We start from the raw sequence: 26,404 nt of genomic DNA, 5'->3' as shown, positions 1-26,404 counted from the left end.
TCTGTATGCAGATGACTTACTTCTTTATATGAGTAAAGGCCCCACATCCCTACCATAGATTAGGACCCTACTACAGAAATGCAGCCCCATGGCAGGATACAAAATAAACTGTAGCAAGTCTGAGATTGTGCTCCTAAGGCAAGACATCCCATGGGATCCTGGCAGGGTGGCCCGGTTCTTCCTCCAAATGCAGCATATTCAATACTAAGGAATAACATCAGCGCGTTGCTCGGCGAACTCCGAGACCTAAATTACCCACAGATCTTAAACATTAATTCAGACCTAGGAAAATGGGACGCACTGGCCCTATCCCTGATGGGTAGGATAAATGCGCTGAAGATGAACACACTCCCCAAGCTAACGTACCTTGCCATGATGCTGCCTATAGGCCCGACACCCAAAATGCTCACGGATCTAGACAAAGCTATCGCCAAATTTGTATGGAGGGGGGAAAAAAGGCGCCAGTGCGCCTAAATGTCCTGCAGACGGACAAAGCAAAAGGCAGCTTAGCAGTGCCTTTATTAAAAGCCTATCATCAGGCAGCCGAGATCTGCTGGATAAAACGCTGGCTAGATACGAATGACGACACCAGCTGGAGGGCCATGGAACTGGCCCCGATTGGCTCAGCGGTCTCCAATGGAGATCACGGCTATACCACCACATTAACTCCCGCTGAAAATTAAACTGCACCCAATAGTAGGACCAACCATAAATCAATGGCATCGACTCAGAGCCGCGCAGGGGGTACAAATATGGGAAGCACCAGCATGGGCTGGCATATGGGCGGTACTATCATATGGACAAGCACAGAAGGTACACCACAAGTAGGAATGGGCAAAAATATGTATATGGACAATACTGAGGAGGGGACCCCAATACAATTCCAAGCAGCACGCCACATACTGGGACTAGGCCTGGGGAATTGGCATCACTATCGCACAAGACAGGCCACGATCCCATCGGAAGAATCCTGCCTACTCCCCCCTGCGCCATTCAAGAAAGAAATGGAACAGCATCTTAATGTCTTCCTGCATCTTTGCACGTTCTACTCTAGGTCAATCCCAATAACATGGGCAGAAATTCCACACTAGCGATGGCGTGCATATCAGACCCTCAACGGCTTTACTGCCATCCCAGCGGTCTCCCTAAGTCTCAAAAACAGAGAGATTCAGTACAAAATCCTACAAAGACTGTACTACACCCCAGTTAAGCTTTATAAAATGGGGCCAACCCCCACAGCAGTATGCTGGAGAGGCTGCAAATAATATAGGTACCATGGGACACTTAATGTGGACTTGCCACGCCCTCACCCCATATTGGCGTTGAGTACATAGACAACTCTCGGCCATAGACGGGGCAGATATTGCGTTCACCCCCAATGCGATGCTACCAGGGGCAGACGAGACGGACACGCACACAGACGCACTTATGCGTAAACTCATGGGCCTTATACTCTTCACTGTGCACAAACTCCTGGTTATCCACTGGAAGGCAAAATGTCCACTATCCAGGACCGAACTGGCACACTTCTCACGAAGACATGCCTACTAGAGCAGACCGCCTTTAAAAGACAGTCGAGGCTTAGCCCGGCAAGAGGGGATCGATACTGGGAACTCCTGGAACCGTACATTTGAACCCGGCACAAAAAATGGATGGGGCAAATTAGCACCACCCCAAAGTACACTGCAGGACAACTAAGGGGAATATGCAACAGTCTCAGATAGGGTTTGCGAATACACACATGTTCACACGGACAACACGAGCACGACCAGGGGAGGTGGGGGCCGTAAAAGGTCAACGTGCTGGAAGGGGGGCTGGAAGGTTGACAGAAATATAATATGCCATGTATGTGTAACACTGCTTGATTTACTACCGTATACAACTAAGATTCAATGTGTACACAAAGACCCTGAATGTTTGTAACTGTTTCGCTTGTTAAAATAAAAAGTGGGGGAAAAAAAAAAATCAAGAGGTGAGCACATCTCATCGGACAGGAGGGACCTACATTGGTTGGGGGTGACAGAGCACATTGCCTTCAAATCCAGCACCATTGTACATCGCTGTCTTTTTGGAATAGCACCCACCTATTTGAAGCTATTTCTGTCCCAGTATGTACCGAGTACATCTTTGCGTTCGAGACACATGGGACATATTAATTGCTTAAATTTCAGATGCTCAATGGGCCCGGTTAGATCCTTTCCAGTAAGAGCTGCAAAGCTTTGGAATACCGTGCCTATGACCTTGAGAAAAATATACTTGTATTTTGAAAAACCTTCAAGACCTTGCTCTTTAAATAATCTGTAGGTAGGGCCCTTTATGAATTCTATTGTCCCATTCTCTTTCATGTTCGCCTTGGTCTAAATGTTGCGCCCTGATGCCTGCGGCGCACTATAAATAAATACATTTAAAAAATAAAAAGAGCTTCAAACCCAAGTGCTTTGCCGTGTCATTATATCTCCATTTAATAATCGAAGTAGGCGAAGCCAGATTATTTATTGGGGAATTGGAAGTAGAAAGTAATAGAGTGGTCACGCCTCCAAAATTAATAACTTAGACATTCCATAATCAATTGAAGGCATCTCACTGGGCTCTGCTTCCATTTCAGCCCTAAATCTGGTCTTCCAATCAGCTATATGACGACATAAGTAGTGAGGTTAAGACATATACATCACAACTATCTTAAATTGCGAGAGCGGTCAAATCATTAAAATCTGTTTAAGGAAGGGGTTTGGATTTAGCCCTATCTTTATTAAGAGTACTAGCCTATTTTGTACACCCAACTAGGCGTATTAAGATGAATGCAGCAATGTCGGAGCCATTGAGCCTAAAGATAGGGGACCCGGCAAGGATATCTATTAACCCTGCTCTTATTCGAATTATTTATGGAACCTTTAGAATGCAGGGTACGATCTTCAGGGGATATTCGAGGGATCAAAATTGCCGGATATCAGCATAAAGAAGTGTGATCTTCTCTTCTTTATGCATAACTCGATAACCACATTGAATTTCACAAAGTCAATTATTCCAAACCGAGACGTTTGTAAGATTGAATCCTTAGCTAAAGGAAACCTGGCACATCTGGGGGAACTCAGAGAACTCATGGTTGGGAAGAGTGACTGCAATTAAGTTGACTCTACTGCAATTAAGTTGACTCTACTACCGAAGTTATTAGATGTCTTTCAGGCTCTTCCGATTTGGATCCCAAAAGAGGTAATAAAGGATCTCCAGAATAATTTTGTAGGTTTATATGGGTCAAGAAATTTCCGAGAGTATCTAGGCACACGTTAATGACTGCGATTGAGAAAGGCGGTCTAGCAGTCCAGTCCCAGACCTAGAACGTTACTTAGATGCAGCATAACTAGCTCCCCTATTACACAGAAGGAATGCAACACAGTCTCCTAAACACTGGGTAGATATTGAACAATGTATAACTGGGCTTCGCTTGCACGAGTGGTGTTGGTGCTTGCCTGTAATTAGAAAGAAGGAAGTTTGGTTACTCCCATCAACTAGGGTTACATTGGACTTTTGGGACAGGGCAGCCAGCATGTTTCGGGGGCTACTTTTCCATCTCCTCATACACATATGGAATACACTGGAATCCCCCCCCCCCCTCAACCCAGGGGCAACAAAATGGATAGAAGGCAAGTTACAGAGATTAGGACAATTATTTGAAGAGGGTCAATCTTTACCATTTAACAAATACAATCAGGTTTCTATGGTACGAGATGTAGCTATATACAGCTTAGTCACTGGACGGCGAACATTAACGTGGCAAACCAGTTCAAAAGGAACACGACTCAGTTCGAAGATTTATTTTTAGGTGACCATCTCATACGTAAGGTGTCTTCACTATACAAGTTCTCAATGTCAGTAGGTTTAAACCTCCCCACACATATGGCCAAATGGGAAGAAGATTTGAACACCCCGGTAGATGAATTAGCGTGGTATGATATTTCGACCAGGGCAGCAAAGTCCTCTAGATGTGTCCAATTTAAAGAAAATATGTATAAATTGATGTACAGATGGTATCTCACCCCTGACAAGCTTTGTAAAATGAATCCAGCAGTACCCACCAATTGCTGTAGATGTGCTCATACCACAGGCACTTTTTTCCATATCTGTGGTCATGTACTCCTATACGTCATACTGGAAAGAAGTACTAGCACACAAAGGATCAGTTGAGTAGGTTTACCAGTTGAACCCCGGGTGATACTATTGGGAGACGAAGACTTAGAGAGGCGAAAACAGCTAGAGGCAAAAACATCTAAGCCAACTACCCATCTCCTAGTAGCGGCACGTGTAGTAGTAGAACGTAACTAGAAAACCCCGACCACGCCCTATATACAGAAATGGTGGCCAAAACTATGGTTTGTAGCAGCAATGTGCAAAATTGAAGCTGCTCTCAAGGGGGAGATGCCGAAATTCCTTGAGGAATGGAGACTATTTATTAACTTTGTAAGTCAGAATGATAATCCAGGAGTATATTACAAGCCACATGATACGTTTTGTCTTTATCATAATATTAGACACTGAATTATTAAGCATCACGTAAATCACCAGCACCATTTCATTTTAAATGTACAAGCAATTTTATTTATTTTGTTCTTTAATTTTAACGTGATTGTTTAGCGTTGTATTAATCGTACATTGAAAGACTATACACACGTGAGAACTGGGACTGTTTGCCCAAACTCTATATATTGTTATATACCTGCGTATGTTGTTCTCCTTAATAATAAATGTCAATGAAAAAAATCATTAAAATTGAATCTGCTGAGGGGCACCAGGGGGCGCAAAGATGAGCCAACAGCTCTGTGCAGCTTCTCACCCATGGGTCCATTCATGGTTTAGAGAGCCCCCATCGACGGTAACATCCCGCCCCCTGGCCCCTGTGTGTGCCGCACCGGCCTGCCCCTCAGAGGCTTTTCTATGAGCGACTGGGACTGAGGAAAGCGGAGTTTGGCACCACTGCGGAGGACAGAGGGAGAGACCGCTCCCTCCACAGGAGAGACATCAGAGCCCGGGTCTCGAAGTGGGCCCAGAGAAGGGAGAAGCCGCGGCGTGCCCCCAGTGACCCTGAAGCCCACTCCGCCCCATGCGGGGGCCAGAGAGAGATAATCCCAGCTGGTGGAGAGAAGGTGAGAAATGGGGGGATAGCCACAGGGTGGAGGTGCCCCCCAACCAGAGATGGAGCGCAAGGTGACTGCCTCCCCCGTGGGCTAGACTTAACTGGTGGGGGAGAGAATCCCTGACAAAACAGGGCAGATTCTGGTGTGGCCCTGGGCCGCCGCCAGAGGCAATAAAGGACATTCTGCGTTCCACAGGCCCGGAGACGAAGATCTCACAGCTTGAGAGCCACTGTGGGCCGGTCGTCCAGTTGGGAAGTGCGGTGGAGGGCAGGCCCCCCCAGACAAAGGCTTGCAGACCACCCTGCAACCCCCCCACTCGCTCGCAGCTGCCCACTCAAGGAGGAGAACTGCCCTTTCGCAGGACCCAAGTGGAGGGGCACCGGAGCTGGAGCTGAAGCTGACCGGACCTTGGCAGAGACCTTGCTCCTTCCTGCCCCGCTGGAGCCCATCCCAAATCCGCTCCCGAGGTGGGCTGGAGGTCTTGCTCACATCCCAGGAACACATGCAGGCTGGGCCACCCTCCCCAACACTACAGCCTACTATCAGTCTACCACTGAGCCCTGAGGGAACCCAGAACAAGGAGAAGTACCACATGAGGGTTGCCGCCCTAACTACCCAGCACCATGAGGGAGGCGACCATTATACCACTCTTAAAACCCGACAAAGACGGCGCAGAGTGCGGCTCATATAGGCCCCTGTCCTTATTAAACACAGATAGTAAGGTTCTCGCGGCAATCCTGGCCATGAGGTTACGTAGAGTCATCCCGACACTGATCCACCAAGACCAGACGGCATATGTGCCCGGCAGAACCATCACAGAAAACCTACGCAGACTGCACCATGTCATCTACAGCACCGAAGGCAGACGGACGCAATACGCAGTGGCGTCCTTGGACGCCTCCAAAGCGTTCGACTCAGTGCGCTGGAAATGGCTCCTGGCTACCATGTCCAAGCTGGGGTTAGGACCTAGCTACATTAAGTGGGTCACACTCCTCTACACCAACCCGGAGGCCAGAGTACGCACCAACACCACCTTCTCACACAAATGGGAGCTTTCTCGAGGAACCAGGCAAGGTTGCCCCCTATCACCCATGCTGTATATCATGGCTATAGAGCCAGTGGCATCATACCTGAGACAAGAAATGGATATGGGGGCATAATGGTAGACGGGGTGAACCATGTGATTTCTATGTACGCCGACGATATGCTCCTCTACCTAACCAACCCTACACACATGCTGCCCTACATACTAGAAACCTTAGACAGGTTCCACAGATATACGGGGATCCAGATCAACCATAACAAATCCTGCCTATTCCCCCTAGCCGCCTTGAGCGGAGTAGCGACCGATAAGCTTCCCAAACTAGCCCTGAAATGGCAACCCTCCTCCTTTAAGTACCTGGGCATTGAGGTGCATAGAGACCCCAAGACAGAGCACGTGCTGAATACAGTAAGGGCAAAGGAAGGTCTGGCAAGATCAATGGAATTCTGGAGCAAGCTACCACTGTCGGTGGCGGGCAGAGTGGGCCTACTAAAAATGGTGGCGTTGCCCAGACTCCTATACTTCTTCACCAACGTACCATATAACATACCACGACAATTCTTCACTGAACTACACAGGCTGTGCAGGACGTTTTTGTGGCAAGATGGAAGGCGCAGAGTCGCCCTGGAAACGATGCAGAGACCATATGACAGGGGGGGGCCTCAGGGTACCTAACTTCGAACTGTATTACCTTGCTGGACAATTGAAGCATGTGATACAATGGATGGCCGACGAGGCCACTACAGACACTCGCCTGCTGCAACCAGGAGTCACGCAACTGCTCCTCAGGGATCTGCTATGGTCTGAACCCAGAACCAAACAACCTCACGCGTACCTGATCCTCCTGGGTATCCAGATATGGAGAAGGGCCTGCAGGGCCGCATTGCTCCCGGACCCCTACTCTCCACAGATCCCAATAACTGCCATCATGACTAACAGACCAGGAAGCCAAAGGATAATAAGACACACTTGGGAACCTTGCGGCATTGCCACCCTGGGCGACCTGGTGGACGACCAAGGAATCTTAAATTTCACAGAACTGCACGAAGTCTCTGGAATCCACACCGGACAGTTCTTACTACATAATGCAGTGGTCAAGAGACTAGCAGCTCGCTGGCCCACGATGGAGAACTTGAACACCGGACACGAAAACATAGAGAGCCTGCTCGGGGCGGCGGAGGGAGGCCACGAGACCTCCAGAATATATGACACATTGCTAGACAGCGTCACCCAGCAAAGCCTTAAGTGCAAGGAAATGTGGGAACAGGAACTTGGATCGCAGTTTGAAGACAAAGAATGGGAGGCCATAATGGTATACCACAAGAAGGTATCCAGGAACGCCAGGTTCCAACTCATCCAATTTTACATTACGAACAGAGCGTATCTCACGCCAGACATCATTTCCAGATTTAGTGGAGCCGTGAGTACGGGATGCCCTAAATGCAACGAATCCCACGCAGTGATGACACACATGTTCTGGGGTTGCCCCGCCATACAGTCCTTCTGGGCCCAGGTCAAAACTAAGGTGGCCGAGGCGAACATCACCCTGGAGGTCCACACGCCACAAGCATGTATCCTTGGTAGATACCCCAGAAGTAAGAAGAACAGACCACTCAATAAACTAAAAGACCTAATGTATATACTGGCAAAGAGACGCATTGCCATGAACTGGAAGCGCCCGCAGGCCCCCTGCCTGCTAACATGGTGGGAAGACCTTCGCAAATGGACGAATGGCGAAACTGCGGCTTGGGAGATGGCCCAGCGCCAACAAAGACAGGACACCTCAGACGACCTCCTACAATGGGTGGAGCTAACTGTTACATTGTTCAACCCCAATGTAGAAAGCTCCTCTGGCAATGACACAATTGACTCACAACAATCACAAAGCTGAACTTGTGGTGCATCACATTTGGGTCCGGACAGTTGGGATGGGGGGAGGGAGGGAGGGTGGGGCGGTTGTAACTGCACTTTGTTTTGGTGTGTAACCATGTTATTGGCACAATGTAAACAATAAAAACAGATTTAAAAAAATAAATAAAAAAAATGACGGTTGCCGCCCTGCGGGCCCCCTCCCTCACACCGGTTTGAGTGCCCCAGACTGGATTCCGCTGCCGGGAGGGCTTGGTGCCCGCGTTGCCTCCTGCTCCACGCAAAGGGTGGTGTCCCTCCCTGGTAAATCGGGGCCCTTGACCCCCCCTGGCCCCCCACAGCTGCCCTAACCACCTGGCATCAATGTGCTAGACTACAGTGGGAGCCTAATCGTCCCCAGCATAAGGCGCCACCCTGCCCTTGCAGTTTTACCTGGGAGGCTGATCACTCATGAGTTGGCCCACCACACTCCAAAAATTCCACTACGAAGCAGAGCCCAGGCAGCCCCAGGTGTCTACACCCCCGCTTGCCGTCACCAAGCATGGAGGATTCCCAGTCCTTGAGGAAGTACATGGCAGCGCTGCTCGAGGAAATAAGGGGCATCAGATCGGAAATTGGCAAAAGGGTTGATGGGCTTGACAAGAAGGTGGACAATATGGACGACAGAATCCAGGGCCTTGAGGCAAACCAATCCTTGATCGACATCCTGGAGACCCAGATTGACATGAGACTCTCAGAACTGGAAAGGAGGGAGGAACAGACTGCTTTGAAAATGGACCATTTGGAAAATCGAGAACACTGGTGCAACTTGAGGTTTTTTGGCTTTCAGAAAGGGATGGAGAAACGCAAGGGGACAAAATTAAAGCCATAACCAAAGTCGCTGGCAACATCTTTAATGATAACACCACTGACTCCCACCATTGACAGAGCTCACAGACCAGGAGGGGAGGCCGTGATCCGTGTTGGCTAAATTCCATTACTATTCTGAAAAAGCAAAGATACTGGACATTGCGAGAAAAAAAGGTCAGGTGGTTTGGGGAACCTCACAAATTTATATATTCCAGGACCTATTGGCCTTCACCATGTTCTGCAGAAGACTCTGCACCCCCTAACCAAATGGCTCACAACAAAGGTTGTGCAATACAGATGAGGATTCCCCTTCTATCTCGTCTTCGAGTTAGAGGGGTACAAATACAACTTGGTCACAGAGGACGACATCTATAGAGTGACGCAGGAGATGCTTGGAGAGGCCGCTCCGGTGGCTGCTCTCGGGGGTCCAGAGGGATCGCAGAGCACAGCTATGTACGACCAAACTGTCTTTAACCATATGTACAATATCTGTAACAACTTTGCTGCTCCAAGTGCGCCCAGATACCTCAGGGTCAGGCTGCGCTATATAAATACAATAAACAAATAAACAAACAGCCCCAAAAAGCAAAGGCCCTGGAGACAGGCACATGGTCAAAGGGTTCTGCAAATTTAAGAAGATGAACCCAGCATGCCCCCACAATCTTCAGAGGACGGGTTATACCTCAGCGGCACGTGGGAGAAGACTGTTGATCTACTCAAGCTTATGGAGATGTCCATGTCATCATTAACTTGATGAGTGCTGGGGGGCTTCCTTAGCCGCAAATGTCTGATTTCTGCTTTGACTCCACAAAGTTCAAGGAGTTGTAATGCTGCATTAATCACACAAGAAGGGGGATTACTGACGGGGGCTCAGTGATGACGATGTGTCAGATGGCCCATGGGTGGGGTTCCTAATGGTGGTCTGGCCCTACAATGTCCAGGATGTCAGGAGAACAGGCGGTGGGGGAGGGTGAAGTTGGGATGAGGCTGTTTGCACAGGGTTTAACATGTTCAATATTTCAATTAAGATCATTCTACAGAAGGTTGGGTTATCAAAAGACAACAATGTTGGGGTCATGACACCAGTACAAGCTAGGCGGTCCAACAAGACGACGGTATATGGCGTAAATTCAGATTTAAATGGCTAATGCAATCTGCACTGACACTGGGCTCACTGAATGTCGGTTTAAACTCCCCGAACAAGAGATTGCTAAAAACATGCGAATTCCACAGATCCAAGTTAGACGACATTTTTCTGCATGATATACACTGGCCGAGAGGAAAGGAGCCAGCCCTTAGAGCCAAAGATATATGTAAAGTCTTTAGCGCATCAAACCAGTCTAAAAAGAAGGGGGTTGCAATTGTGGTGGCTACCAAGCCAAACCTTGTCTCGAAGACGGAGTCAAAAGATCCCTATGGTCACTACGTAATGGTCAAGGGGGAAATTAAAGGCAATGTGGTTACTCTTGTCTCACTCGGTGTACTGTCCAAATGACAGACAAGACCAGTTCTGGATTCACTGAAGGGTAAGATTTAATTGTTCGCGGAAGGTTCATTGAATGGTCCTGACACCTAAATACAGAAAAAGGACAGCCACACACAAAGCCTTCCGTGCGCAGTACAAAAAAGTTCTCTGCTTTCAACAAACCAATGTAGAATTGGTGGTGGTGGATTCCTTCTCCAAAGTGAGTGGGCGGGACCCCCCCCCCCCGTTCACTTACTACAGTAAAGTGCATGACACATTCTCAAGGAGAGGCCATCTCCTAGTCGAAAACACAAAAAACGGTGCTGGAATCAACCAGAGTCCAATACCGTGGTCGGACCACAGCATGGTCAGAATCCGATTAGGGGAATGGTTCTCAGATAAACAGTACTAAATGGTCATGCAACAACCTGTTGGTAAAGGGTAAGGAGAAGGCCCAAACACCGTTGAAATCCATCAAGGAATTCTTTCACCTCAATGACAATGGTGAGGTGGGGTTCTCGTGTGTGAGAGGCATTCAAGGCAACTACCCAAGGGGTCTTAATAGGAATGGGAGCCAAAAATAAAAGAGAAAGAGCAGCACAAGAGTCAACACTAGGGGGCAAGACAGAAAAACTGCAAGCAGGGGGAAAACTGAGGTCCCAAATGCTTCCTGGAGACCAGGAGAAACTTCAGACACTCTGAGCCAAACTAAAGGCCCTCCGATCCACCAAACGGTACGTAAATTGGCGTTTCTAAAACTAAAATACATGGAGAAGGGAGAGCGAGCAGACAAAATCTTGGCTTGGAAGCTAAGTGAGCAGAGAAACTCTAGAAGGGTAGCCGCAATACAACCGGCGAGGGGCATCTCTTTGTTGAATACCGACGTAAAGATCATGGCAAAAGTCTTAGCCAATAGATTCCACCACGATATGTTCTCCCTGGTCCATGGGGACCAAGTAGGGTTTATCCCGGGTCGCCAGGGTTCAGACAATATAAGGAAATCGATCAACCTAATGTACAAGGCGCAAAATGAGGGGATGAGTGCTTACTTGGTCTCAATAGATTCAGAGAAAGCCTTTGATCGAGTAGAAGGGAGCTATATGGGGAAGGACCTGCAAAAAAATGGGGCGTGGTAACAACTTTAGACAATGGGTCTTGGCCTTTTATAACAACCCGATGGCTAGGGTGGCAGTAAACGCCACTACTTCGGACCAATTCCACCTTTCTAGAGGAACTAGGCAAGGCTGGCCCCTATCCCCCTTGTTATAAAAAGTCTTAGCCAATAGACTCCACCACGATATGTTCTCCCTGGTCCATGGGGACCAAGTAGGGTTTATCCCGGGTCGCCAGGGTTCAGACAATATAAGGAAATCGATCAACCTAATGTACAAGGCGCAAAATAAGGGGATGAGTGCTTACTTGGTCTCAATAGATTCAGAGAAAGCCTTTGATCGAGTAGAAGGGAGCTATATGGGGAAGGACCTGCAAAAAAATGGGGCGTGGTAACAACTTTAGACAATGGGTCTTGGCCTTTTATAACAACCCGATGGCTAGGGTGGCAGTAAACGCCACTACTTCGGACCAATTCCACCTTTCTAGAGGAACTAGGCAAGGCTGGCCCCTATCCCCCTTGTTATATGCCCTTACGATGGAGCTCCTGGCCATTGCAATTGGGGGAAAATAAAAAAAAATCACTGTAATTCTACTTTAAAATCTCCTTGTTTGCAGACTATATCCTATGCTACTTGACGGACGTAGAAAAGTCTCTGCAGGAACTGCTGCTCTCTCAAATAAACCTGTTTGGTCGGTTCTCAGGTCTGAAAATAAATATTGCTAAATCCAGCATAATGCCCATTGGAACCAACGACGCTGCAACAAGAGACAAGAGAACCATAGGTGGGATGAGAACTGAGAACATAGCGATCCCGTACCAGGGAATTAAAATCCCCAGGGACCTTGCAACGCTGGTAGACCATCACTTTTGCCCAATGTTGGTGAAGATTAAATATGATTTAACCCGCTGGGCCCCCCTGAGACACTCTTGGTTTGGGAGAATGGTGACAGTTAAGATGAATATACTTCCCAGGCTACTGTACCTATTTTCTGCCCTTGCGACCCCTCTCCCTGAAACCTTTTTTGCCAAACGGAAGGCAATGATAAACAAGTTCATATGGAATGGGAAGCGGCCTAGAACTAAAATGACGACACTAAACCTGCCTAGCGATTTCGGTGGCTTTTGGGCTCCCCGACTTTTGGTTGTACTACAAGGCGGCCCAACTTCGAGTCATGTTAGAACACCTTAAAGATGACCTAGGCACATACTGGACTTACATCCAAGACCTATGCACCCACCCAAAAAAAAGGCAGGCCCTTACTATGCTCAACGAAAAAAAGCTATCCCCGACCACGTTAGGAAGCATCCCGCTCTCGCAGTCTTGTGCAGTTTATGGAAAAAACGGTAGAAGTAACAACCTCCTCTCTTCCTGGCCATCTCTGTTGAGTTCAGTGTGTGGGTCCCTGTTGGAGATTAGTGGGACGTGCTTTTACCACTCACAAAAATGGTCCGACAACAGCCTAGTGAGAGCTGGTCAATTATTTCAGGAAGGCCAATTTATTGAGTTCAGTCCCCTGTCTGATTCTCTGGGGGCGGATTCACTGAGCGTGTTTGAGTACCTTCGCCTCAAGGGTATCCTGTCCGACCCGAGGTGGCTCCCCAAGATTTCTAGACCCCTCACTCCCTTTGAGAAACTAATTAACGAAGCTACATCAAGAAAGGGAATCCTGTCCAAAATTTACAAAGTCATGATTACGTCCTACTTGGAAGGGAGACAGAATTTCAAGCAGTTTTGGGCTGAACAGTCAGGGCAGGAAATACCAGAGGAATCCTGGGAAAAATGTACAAGCTAATGTTTTCTGGTAATCTTTACACCTCAGCAATGGAGCACAACTTTAAAATACTACACTGTTGGCACCTATCCCCCTTAGACTTTCAAAGATGTTCCTGGGATCCTCCCCCCGTTGCCCCAGACTCTGTGGCCAGACCAGTTCAAGGTTCCACGTGTGGTGGTCCTGCCCAAAGGTAAGGGTTTACTGGTTTGAAGTCCTCAATGGGATCAAAGACACAGTGGGAATAACCCCTGATCTGGAACCTCTCCAACTGCTCGTGAGTGTCCCGGACGAGGACAGGAATGAGCTAAGATTCCCAAAACTTATTGAAGTGTCCTTACCCTCCAAAAACGAATGAACAAACTATGGGACATATTTACACATGAGAAACTGTCTGCTGTGCTAACGACTGTTTGGAATCGTTTCATATTGTATGGGGAACCTTTATGTTGAAATGGGGTAGTGATAAACTCTGACTGTCATGGAGTGATCGCAATGGCCAATGACTATGCCAAAGCCAGAAGGGGATATAATGAGCCAATCAACGGTCCGGTGCAGCCGTTCAACTCAAGGAAGGGAGGAGGGATGGGGGGAGGGATTTGTTCAAGAAAGTTTGACAAGTTTCAGTGCCTTAATTTTGTGAATTGTGTTTGTAAAAAAAATTCCAATACACATCGAAGTTAAAAGAAAATGCAATGTTAATTTATTTTATGTTATGTTCATTTATTTTATAGAGCGCACACTCGCTGAAGCATCTTGGTGCTGTCAGAGACCTGCAAAGGGAACCATCAAACAGTAAAAAGGAAAAAGACTTAGAACAAATACGTTTTCAGTAGTCGACGGAAAGACAGATTAGCCGTAGATCTCAATGGAGCAGGCAGAGAGTTCCACAGCTTGGCAGCTGCCACCGAAAAGGAGCATTGTCCAAACCGGTAACCAGGAACAATAAGGAGGCAAGAATCTTTCAAACGTAGATCACGGAAAGGCACATAAGGAAAGAACATTTCCTGGAGATATTCCGCACCTGACCCATAGAAGGCCCGATCTACCATCACCAGTGATTTGAACTGCACCCCGCTGGTGAACTGGCAGTCAGTGAAGTGATCTGAGAACGGGGGAGAAATTTGTTACATTTGGATAGCGCACAAACAGCCCTCGGGCATCGTGGCGCTGTTACTTGAGGGCACTTAGTTACAGGGAGGGGGTACAGGTGAGTACACATTTGCATGTTCTTCATTTAAACATTATAAACATACATTTATGCATATGAACACCGTAGGGAGAGCCATACGGACCTGTGCCGCATAGTTCTGAAGTAATTGTAACCGATGCAGCAAATGCAGATATTGAACCAGCAGTAGCGAGTTGCAATAGTCTAGTCGACTTAATACTAACGAGGAGGCAGAGTTGAAAAAACCTGCCTTACAAATAGCCCCAACTAGGGCATTCATCGACAGTGATGCAGAAAAAATGACTATTACATTTTTTACCAAAACCAGAGGGCGACACGTCCCCAGCTCACTGGGCCAGAAGGCCGGCGACCAGGACAAAGCGAGTTCAGTGACAGCATGGCAGAAGCCGCACAGGAGGGTGCACCAGCAGGACCTGGGTTTTATCCCCGTTCAATTTCAGCCAATTGCTGCCCATCCACCCACTCACGGCTGCAAGACAACTCCTAAACTGAGATGCGAGGTCCTGCTGGGAAGAATCCAGCCGGACAATGATCTGGGTATCAGCACAGGAGTAGCACCTGAAGCAGCAGGAGCAGATGAGCAAAACAAGAGGCTGAATATATATGTTGAACAAGGCCGGGGACAATGTCGATCCCTGGGGGACCCCACAAAGCAGCATAGCACCTGCTGAAAAAAAGGAGGCAAGAGTAAATATTTGACTGCGGTCAGCCAAGAAAGAAGCAAACCACGTCAGAGCCTGGCCAGACAACCCGGCCACAGGCAGATGATCCAGTAGCACCTGGTGGTCTATGGTATCGAATGCGACCGTTAAGTCTAATAAAATAAGAGCACCTGTTCCACCCTCATCAGCCAGTCGACAAAGGACATCATACCCAGATCAGAAAGCTCACTGTCCCCGACCCAGGTGAAAGCCCCACTGAAACGAATTGAGGAAAGACTAGGACTCAAGAAAAGACGTGAGCAAGGGGGATACAAAATGGGAGTAGGGAAATGGGTCTGAAATTAGCTGGGGGTGTGGGGGTCTATTGAGGGCTTCCTCAGAAGTGGAATAAAGACTGCCCGCTTAAGCTCTGGCCCAATCGAACCGGATCAGGAGTCGTTAACTGCTTGTGCCAGCCAGGTAGATATATGAGGAGAGATATCTTTCAAAATCCTCAGAAATGGCATCAGAGGGGGAAGCAGATTTAAGTTTGCTGACTGCACGCTCTACCTCCTCAACTGAGAAGGTGGGGAAAGTCGACTAGGTGTAATCCGAGGCCCGTGGCAAGGTTTGTTGCTCAGCGGCAGGAAAGGCAGATGAACAAATCTGATCGCTTATTGCATTGACTTTATCGATAATGAAGGCAGCCATATCATCACAGAAATCCTGGGAGGGTTCAGCCTGCAGAGTAGAATCTGGGGAGGGGGGCAGAGAACAAACCACAGAGAATAATTCCCGGGGTTGGTTAAGAGCATGCTCAATTTTACCCGTATAATAGGCACTTTTAGCTGATTGAATAGCCAGATGGTAGATACTACATATCGAGGAGAAGGCCAGTTTGGCGCAAGCAGAGTAGGTTTTCCTCCACTTTTGCTCGCCCAGCTGTTTTTTTTGCTTGTAAAGCCTTGCAACTCATCCGAGAACCAAGGCTGGGATGGACGGCTTCTTAGCCCAGCTTACTTTTCGGAAGCTAAGGTGTCAGCTACACTACTAAAAACTTTAGTTAGTGTAGAAAAGTTTATTAAATCAGCTGCTTGGCACCGAGTCTGAATACTGGAAATAATATCAGTGTTTAAGGTTTTTTCCAGTTACGGCAGCATTGGTATTTTACTTCAGCCGGTGTCAAAGTGACCTGGGACTGGATTAAGAAGGGAACAACAAAGTGGTCCGACCATACAATAGGGAAGGGGGAGAAAACAGTAGCTAGAGAGTCTCTGTCAAAAACCAGATCCAGTGCATTACCGGCTAAGTGCGTCAGGGTTAACACCAATTGTATTAGGCCGAGGTCGTTCATAGCTTCAAAAAATTGTTTCTCAGCTATCGTCTCAGGGCAGTTAAACTGTAGATTAAAATCACCTCTAATAATCAGGTGAGGATATCGAAGTTCCAAATCAGAGATAAAATCAAAAAATAAGTCACAGAATGGACCCATCAATCGCTCCAGGTGGACAATAAACCACCAAAACATGCCGGCTAAAGTGAGGAGAGATGGCATTTTTACTAAAATAGCCTCCATTTTAATGGAGTGGACGAAAGGGATAAGGGTAGTTTCAATGCAGGATTTAACAATGACAGCTATTCCACCCCCAACTTGCCCTTGCGGTCGAGCAACACAAAATATTTTATGGGAGTCAGAAAGAAGCTGGACCAACGCCGGGCCAGAGGCATCGTTCAGCCATGTCTCTGTGACGCAGAACACGTCAGGAGCTAATTCTGCAAATAAACCCACGCAGGCAGTGGTATGTTTCATCAGAGAACAGGCATTAATCAATAGGCCAGTGAGAGACTTACTAGAATGAATTATGACAGGAGTTATTGGATCTGCTAGGATGGGTAGAGATGAACCAGGCAGTGCTAGTGCCAATAGTTCCTCTGTTGACTATCCAATAGGAGGTTTATTGACCAAAACAGAGGCCCATGGCACGGAGTGCGCACGGACGAGCACAGACGGGCTTGACTTTGGCGGCTGAGCCCTTGCCCTCACTGCGCTCGTCTGTTGCGCTTCCTCCCATGTTCTTTAATACCAATGCACATGAGGTTCAGGTGTTGAGCCAGATGCAGTTCAGCCATCTGCTGTGTGCATTATCCAGAGATAACGTGCAGCTGTCTTATTGGCAGTCCCCGGGTAGAATTCTGTCCATGACATGACTACTCTCTATACTGAGCAGCATAACACCACTTATTCCGCGAAGTGCCCAAACTCGAGATCAACTGATTCCACATATCTTGTTAAAAGCAGGGAGAAAATTGATGGTGTACAGAGCATGATCATTCATAAGCAACAGAAGAAAACGTCTAAAAATCTAAACAATATTCCAAGATCCAAACAGAAAGGCTTTCTCCATCATCTCATGAACTACCGATAGGAATGGACTCCTCATCTGATAGAGGTTTTAAAGAAAAAAATCTAGTAAGAAGAAGAAACGGCTTTAAGATATCAGAGCATTCTTTAACACAGACCGGTTATCAGAGGACAGGAGACTGGAAGGAGCAGGAGGAAGGCTGGAATTAAGCTCTAAATAGAATCATATTATAAAGGCAAAGGAAGCTACAATAAATGATTTAGGTGACATCAAAATGAGGGAAATATAAGTGCTAAGGCCAAGATTGTACCTTGTCGGCAGGATGTTAAACAAGCTGATGAAAGATGGGACCCCTTGTGCTTAAATTTAGAATCTTTCTTTAAAAATGATGAAATCACTCCACTGAACAGAACAAGTCTTATCTATTTTTGTAGTATTCTGGCTCGAGCTGCCTAAACCTGCAGATATTAAGCAGGTTGAATTTCACAAAGAGTCTATATAAAATCAACGCTGCACTGCTATCAAGTTATTTCTTTGGTAAAGGGGGCTTACTAGACCCTTCTACTAAGAGGTTATGACTTTTGTACTCCAGCTTTAAACGGTAAAGAGAAGCCGGGAAGCCGAATAGCCGAGGTACAACAAAGAACAGGAACTCTGTGGCAAGCTGCCACAACATGGCCTCAAATTCACATTTTAACAAACTACAAATCAACTGTTCAATTGATAACGTGGGGCAGAGGCAGTTCTTCAGCAATCCCACAAGGCAAGAAATACAGAGTGGTTGGTCATTGCTACACTCACCGTCCATGCATCAGCTAGCAACCACCCAGTTTGCTAAGTACTTAATTTTGAGACTATTACGTTGAAACACAAGGGGCTTCAATAGTGGCATGAACAATAATGTATCAGAGCAGTTAATCAATCATGACATCATTTTTTTACTAAGGAGTGGCTGATTGAATCTCCGGTTATAGACTGTTTTAAAACTGGTTTGAGAAAAGCAAAAAAGGGAACTGGGGAAGACTGTCTGGGGGCCTTTTGATCGCCACAAAAGTTAATCTTGGAGCAACATTAATTGTTTGGAAATGCAATTCCACATCAATGCTGGTAGTAGCTTTGGCAAGTGACTTGGGTGTCAAGAGATCAGAATATTCCAATTATTAACTTGTACTGTAATCCAAATGTTCACAGTGAGGATCAATTAAGAACATGGATTGATAGTATTCCATCTCTTTGGATAGAGAAAGCCAGTTCCGCTAATGCGGTCTGTGCAGGTGACTAATTTTAACTGCCCGGATACGAGTAATGACCATGCAAAATTACTTACCTACCATTATACCTAAAACAAAGAACGTACACCTTAACACTCACCATAAAGTTAGAGGGATCTACTGGTCATATTTTATGGCAAAGTGGAATCTGTATGAAACAAATGGCAATTTAAAAGGGGATAGTTAGATCTGCAACAGGAAACAGAGGTATCTGGGTGGTACTAAATAATCACAATGAAAAACAGCCCTGCAACCAACAAAACAGTACTTCTGAATCAGCTTGGATGCCTGGGCACTGAATTTTCATAGCAGATGTTGAGTGCTAGGTGGCCTAAACAATGCTGGCCCAGATGAACTACCAAATGTCATTCTAAACACTGATAGAAGGTTGTGGGTAAGAATTCTTATTCTCTGCACTCAGGTGTTATCAACTGGAACATTTCCCTGAAACAGGGCAGAAAGCAGTTATTGTTCAGATTTATAAAAAAGGAGACTGATCTTCCCCGCTCAATTACAGACCCATTTTGCAACTTGATAAAAGCATCATTGTATTGAAGGATCTGACCAGCTGGGCTGATAGTACAGGAAGATTGAGTGTTTTCCAAACAGGTTTTTGTAAGAATATAGGGACAACCCTGAATGGTCGAACGTGCAATCTATGCCAACATAAAGCAGTAAGAAGTGAAGAAAGTGCCCTATACTCTGCGTACCTGGAAAGGCTGGCAGCCATTGACAGCGTTGACAGGACTAAACGCTGGTGGAAATTAGCATCATGGAATATTCTACTGGCTCGTTTAAATATTCCAATTATGTTTAAAAAAGAAACAACTTTTAAAATTTAGACTTGACTTGGAAGGCTCTTTATCTAAAGACATTAGCTTCTGTTCATGTTTGAGGGTGCGTATTGGCCCTCTGCCTCTTCAATCTGTACATGTCAGATAGATGAACAAGTTACTTCTTACCTTGTAACGTTCTTTCGATGGGATGTTCCTCCGACGTATTCCTTATCTTAGATATCTCTTTCCAGTTTTGCTGGCCTCGGAAAATTTTTTCTCTAGAGGGCGCTGCGCGTCGACGTCCACCGAGTCGATGTCCCTCGACAGCCGCCGTACCGACGTCGATGTCATCCTGCCTATAAAGGCCGCGCGCAGCGTCTGTTGCTCAGTTCCGTTTTGTAGCCCACAATAATTCTTTCTGGACTAGACTAATCACCATGAAGGAGCGTAAGCTGCAACAACAAGGGAAGTAGTACTGCGGGGATGGATGGGAGGGTCGATAAGGAATACGTCGGAGGAACATCCCATCGAAAGAACATTACAAGGTAAGAAGTAACTTGTTCTTCGAAGGGATTGTGTCCTCCGACGTATTCCTTATCTTAGATAGGCTCCCATAGCAGCATTCTGTTATTGGAGGTGGGAGTACGGACTTCATGCTTCCTCTTATTGATGAATAGAGTGCAATACTGCCCTTCCAAACCGAGTCTCTTGACTGGAGGAGGAATCCAAGTTGTAAAACCGTGTAAAGGTATGGACGGACGACCATGTGGCAGCCGCACATATGTCTCTAACCGGCAATCCTCTTTTGAGGGCCGATGAAGCTGCGATACCTCTGGTCGAATGAGCTCTAAGATTTTGAGGGGGCTCTTTTCCTGCCAGTTTATAACATTCCAAAATGGCTAAAATGATCCATCTGGAAATGGTCTGCTTAGTTATCGGTAACCCCAGCTTGTGACCTGCGTAGCCTACAAACAGCTGGTCTGCTTGTCTTATCCTAGCCAGTCTACTAATGTAAAAACTTAAAGCCCTTCTTGGGTCCAGCCTGTGTAACCTCTCTTCCTCTTTCACCGGGAGGAGGATAGAAAGATGGAAGGGTAATCTTCTGTCTGATATGAAATTCAGAAACCACCTTTGGGAGGAAATTAGGCTTCACTTGCAGAACGACTGTCTTTGTGAAAGGTTGTATGAGGGGGTTTACAAGAAAGAGCGTGTAACTCGCTCACCCTTCTAGCAGATGTAAGTGCTACTAATAAAACAGTCTTAAGGGTAAGAAATCTTAACGAACAAGAGTGGAGTGGTTCGAAAGGTGTGCCCATCAGGAAAGTTAGGACTAAGTTTAAATCCCATAGGGGAACCTGGAATGGTCTTGGGGGATAAACGTTAGTTAACCCCTTTAGAAACTGTATTACCAAGGGTAACTTGAGATAGGATGGTTCTTCCGCAGTGCGCTTAAAGAGGATAGCGCTGCGAGATAGCCCTTGATGGTGCCAACTTGAAGGCCTGAATTCGCTAAATAAAGTAGGAAGGACAAAACCATTGGTGTACCACATGAAAAGGGATCGATATTCTTTTCTCTACAGCAGCTGCAAAATCTGTTCCAACGGCAGCGGTATAAAGATTTTGTTGCTGGCCTTCTTGCCGAAAGCAACACCTCCATATCATCATCAGGGAGGTCCCAATCCTTGTACCTCAGCCTTTCAGAAGCCAAGCGTGAAGGTTGAGGGTTTTGATGTCTGGATGGAGAACCTGACCTCCCTTCTGTGAGAGCAGATTCTCTCTGGGTGGAAGTCGAATTGGAGGGCAGATGGACAAGTCTAGAAGGTTCGGGTACCACGTTCGCCAGGCCCAATCCGGGGGAATTAGGATCATGGTTTTCCGGAATCTTCTCAACCTCCTGATCATTTGAGGAATGACAGGGACCGGTGGAAACGCGTACAGAAGCGGAAACTCCCCGTCCACTATGAACGCGTCTCCCAGAGCTCCTCTCGGGGAAAATTCCCTTGAACAGAACAGATTGCACTTCCTATTGACACTGGTGGCAAACAGATCCACCTGAAGGGTTCCCCAAAGGGCGAAGATCTCTTGAAGGACTTCCTGAGCTAGTTCCCACTCGTGGGAGACTGTGCTCTGCCTGCTCAGAGCGTCCGCTGTCAAGTTCTTATCGCAGGCTAGGTGAACTGCCGATAGAGAGATTCCTTCTTGGATTGCCCAAAACCAGAGCTGCATCGCCTCTCTGCACAGAGGTAGTGATCCTACGCCTCCTCTTTTGTTGAGGTAATGCATGGCCACTGTGTTGTCCGTCATTATCAGGACATTCTTTCCTTGTACAGATGCCAGAAAAGCCTTCAGCGCAAGTCTGATGGCCCTCAGCTCTAACAGGTTGATATGTAGTCTGGATTCCGATGGAGACCAACGACCGCTGATGGTCAAGTCGTTGGCGTGGGCTCCCCACCCCGTGAGTGAGGCATCCGTGACTACTGTTATCTCCGGCCAGGGTTGCCAAAACTGCTCTCCTTTCAGAATGTTCTCCTGACAGGCCCACCACTGAAGGTCTCGAGCCACCCTGTCGGGAACCTGAAGAAGATCTGTCATTCTCCCTGAGAATTGTGACCACTGAGTTCTCAGTGCCCACTGGAGGGATCTCATTCTCAGGCGAGCCTCTGGCACTAGGAAAATGCAGGATGCCATGAGGCCTAGCAACCTCAAAAAAGTCAAAGGCTGGGAGACGTTGGGCATTTTGAAACTTGGTAACCATCTGTAGATATCTTGAGCCCTCACCTCTGGTGGTGAGGCTTTTCCCAGGGAAGTGTCCAGGATCGCTCCGATGAACTGGAGTCTCTGCGATGGTATCATTTGTGACTTCTTTAAATTGAGGGAGAAGCCCAGTCTGTGAAGGGAGTGGTAAACATGATCTAGCTGGATCTGAGCTTGTTCCGAAGATACAGCTCTGATCAACCAATCGTCCAGGTAGGGGTAGACGTGAATCCCTTCCCTCCTTAGACTTGCAGCCACTACTGACATTAACTTGGTGAAGACCCTCGGGGCAGAGGTCAGCCCAAATGGCAGCACTCGAAATTGATAATGAGAGTTGCCAATTGCGAACCTCAGGTATTTCTTGTGTTTGAGATGGATTGGCACATGGAAATAAGCGTCCTGAAGGTCCAGAGATACCAACCAGTCCTGGAACTGAAGGGCCTGAAGGATCTGAGAAAGAGTTACCATCTTGAATTTGTCTTTCCTGAGGAATTTGTTCAATTCTCGCAAGTCCAAAATGGGTCTCAGTCCTCCGTCTTTCTTTGGAATGAGAAAGTAAAGGGAGTACCAGCCCTTGTTCCTCTGCGCTACAGGTACCGGTTCTATGGCACCTTTCTCTAGCAGGTCTACAATTTCCTGCAAGAGGAGCGGATCTGGAGCTTTTTGAGAGCTGATCCCCGGTGGATGACTGAGCTATGCGTAGGAGAGGCAGGCAGTAACCTTGTGCAACTGTCTCCAATGCCCAAGCATCTGACGGGATAGCCTGCCATTCCGCCAGATGTTGAGTTAACCTGCCTCCTACAGGTGTCTTGTGAGGGAAGTCCTCAGAGTGGTTTTGGGGCGGCTGATGCAGATGCCGATGGTAAAGAGGCACCTGCTGTTGCTGCAGCTTTTGAATATCTACCCCGTCCACCTCGGGTAGTTCTTCTTTGTCCCCTTTGAGCCGGTCGTCCTCTACCTCTTCCGAATGCGGAGTAGAAGCGAAAGGACTTGCCTCTCGCAGAGGTTCCTGTGGGACGAAAAGGTGTCTGACAAATTGCAGCGCCTAGGGATTTTGCTGCTGCCTTTGATGTTTGCAGTTTTTCTAAACTGTCATCCGCCTTTTTCCCAAACAAAGAAGAGCCATCAAATGGCATGTTCAAGAGCCTGGCTTGCACATCTGGGGCAAAACCAGACTTTCTCAACCAAGCAAATCTCCTGGTTGTTGTACTTGCTGCCATTGCTCTGCTGATACTGTCAGCCGAATCAATGCCCGTCTGGAGGGATTCGCACATAGCGTCTTTACCGTCCTTTATGATATTTAGGAACGCCTCCCTTTCTTCTCCCTCCGGGATGCAGTCAGCCGCTGTGGAAGCACACTCCAAAAGTGTATGGCTAAATCTAGCAAGGGTGCAAGTAGCATTAATAGATTTTAACGCCATGCTACGTGCCAAAAAGACTTTCTTAGCCATAACATCATATTTTTTATCGTCCCTGTCCTGTGGGACGGTAGGGTAAGCAGTCTTGATGTCAGTAGAAGATGCTGCCTGTACCACCAGACTTTCTGGGGATGGGTGTTTGGACAAAAACTCCGGGTCTGCAGAAGATACCCTGTATTTAGTAGACAGTTTTTTATTTACTGCCGGGACGACATCTGGGGTTTCCCAGTTCGTCATGATTTTCCTTTTGAGAGCTTTATGAAAAGGTACTAGAGGATCCTCCTGTGGACCTTGATCAAGAATATCCATGAGGTCATCCTGTTGGAAAGCCTGTGAAGGTGTTGACCACCCCATAAACTCTGTGATCCTGGCCATTAAGGCTCTATAAGGGGTTTCAGCATGCTCCCCCGGGTCTGGCCTAGCGAACTCCACCTCTGGGGAAGTGTCTAAACCACTTGCCTCATGTAAGGAATCATGGAGTTCCTTTAATCTGCGTTCCTCTGAGGATAACTCCTCTTGAACTGGGGTAGAAGATCCCTGCAACTCAAATGTCTCTTCTTGGTCAGATAGTTCTCCCTCTTCCATAATTGAGGACATTGTTCTCAATTGGTCTGAACTCAGAAAGGGTGTGAAACCCATCTCGAAGGCAGAGGGTGCTAAACTTGTAATCGGCCTCGAAAACGTCGATGTCGTTGACGCCGACGTTGAAGGCTTTGAACGTGGCGTCGAAAACAAAGGCGGAGGCCTTGAGGTCCTCGATAGAATTGGAATTCTGCTTGAGGATGTCGACAATCTCGACGACATCATCATCGAAGACCTGGGAATAGCCACTGGGTGCGCCGCAACCGTGACTTTCCTTGGCGTCGACGCCAGTGTTGAGGATGGCGTCGAGTCAACAGACCCGTGTGTCGAAGGTCCCTTCGACAACGGCGTCGAAGACACCGACCTCGGCGTCAACGGAACCTTCGTCGACGGCGTCGACGGAACCTTCGAAGAAGGATTCGAGGTCTTTGCTTTACTCGAGGGTTCGTGACGCGCTCGAGAAGCTTCCTTCGCCGGGTACTGCGACTCGCGGAGTTTTGGACCTTCGGGTCTTTCGACCAGAGCATCGCTCTCGGCAGTCTTCGAGGTGGTTGAGGCCGCTTTCTCGAAGACGCTCATCATATTTTTTCGGAATTCCTCCCATTCAGCCCGGGAACTATGTTTCGTGGGGCAAGGGATTCTCTTAGGTGAAACAGAGGAAGAGGAGGACGAAGAAGGGGATCTTCGACGTTTCCTCTTCGAGTGCTTTGATCTCGAGGAGTGATGGGACCCGCTTCAAGACCTGGAGCGCGAATGGTGACGAGGAGACGAATGTCTCGACTTAGTCGAGGAAGAAGAAGCTTTAGAAGTCTTACCTTTTTCCAGCTTCCCCCTATGCTCCTTCAGGGCCTTAGCTGTCATGGACATACAGTCCTCGCACTCCGAACAATGGTGTTCAGCTCCCAAACACCACAGGCAAACTCTGTGAGGGTCAGTCAGCGACATCTTTTTTCCACAGTCTCTGCATTTTTTAAAGCCGGCCCGAGGGGTCGTCAGTTCCGACGAGGAAGCCATCGAGTATGGATTGAATATCTCGAGGAAATTGGATTAATTCTCTACGAAACTGAGCAACGATAGTCCGAGGCACTGAGTAAGCGCGGAAAAACGGAACTGAACAACGGACGCTGCGCGTGGCCTTCATAGGCAGGATGACGTTGATACGGCGGCTGTCGAGGGACATCGACTCGGCGGACGTCGACACGCAGCACCCTCTAGAGAAAAAAAAAATTCCGAGGCCAGCAAAGCTGGAAAGAGATATCTAAGATAAGGAATACGTCGGAGGACACAATCCCTTCGAAATGTAATACCAAAGGCAACCCTATTTTCCCTAAGAGTAGGTACGCTGTGTATAGGCAGGTTAGCCTATGCTGATTATGTAATTTTGTTAGATACCACACCAATAGGCTTACAAAGTAGTATTTACTTCAGGACGTTCGCAAATGATAATTTAGAAATAAATCCTATGATAACTAAAATCATCCATCTTAAACTGAGCAAGAAGTATGAGAATTTTAAATGGTATATTAATAATGTAAGTATTGAGGAAGTAAACCATTTTATGTATCTAGATTTTCTAATTTGTAATAGAAATTATACTCATTTTATTGTCACATTTTAAGTAAAAAAGGAAGTACTTTTATAGCCCAAATGAAATGTTTATTTGGGAAATATGGTTGTTACTCTCTGCAAACTTTTATTGATTTCTAAAAGATAAAAGTAACTTCTACTATTCGGTCTGGAGTTAATCTATTCTAGTAATTGGAAATGGTTGACGACTCTAGAGTGGAAGATTAGGTTATCAGTTTTAAGAATCCCAGTGTCACTCCTGGTTTAAGCAATTAGATCAGAGTTGGGCCTTGGCTCCTGGGCTTCTTTGATAAAATGGACCAAGTTGAACCTCTACTTTAAGTTACATGAGTTAAAGGGGAACAATGTATTTTCAATCCTGAGAAATATAGCCCATCAAGGAAGTGAAAAGATCTTGCCAGCGTTTATGGCAAGCTGCAAATGTTATCTCAAATAGGCCAATATAGAGCTGAGCATAGCAAGGAAATAGCCCAGAATAACAAAGAAGAAAATTAAGGAGTTAGACATTATATAGAATTGGAATACTATAAATCCAGCCAAAGTTATACAAAGAATATGTTAAATATCCTCCTCCATTGAC

General features: G+C 47.0%; 1 protein-coding gene across 1 annotated transcript in view; it reads right to left on the bottom strand.

The window, feature by feature from the left end:
• Positions 1-26,404, bottom strand: part of RTTN (rotatin) — a 2,784,523-nt gene that overhangs the window by 2,510,408 nt on the left and 247,711 nt on the right. The window lies entirely within an intron of this gene.

This window comes from Ambystoma mexicanum, chromosome 5q (genome assembly GCF_040938575.1).
Source record: "Ambystoma mexicanum isolate Mex_15411 chromosome 5q, UKY_AmexF1_1, whole genome shotgun sequence".
In the NCBI taxonomy this organism is placed as follows: domain Eukaryota; kingdom Metazoa; phylum Chordata; class Amphibia; order Caudata; family Ambystomatidae; genus Ambystoma; species Ambystoma mexicanum.
The sequence above is the reverse complement of the archived record's forward strand: the minus strand, read 5'-3'. Positions and strand labels throughout refer to the sequence as shown.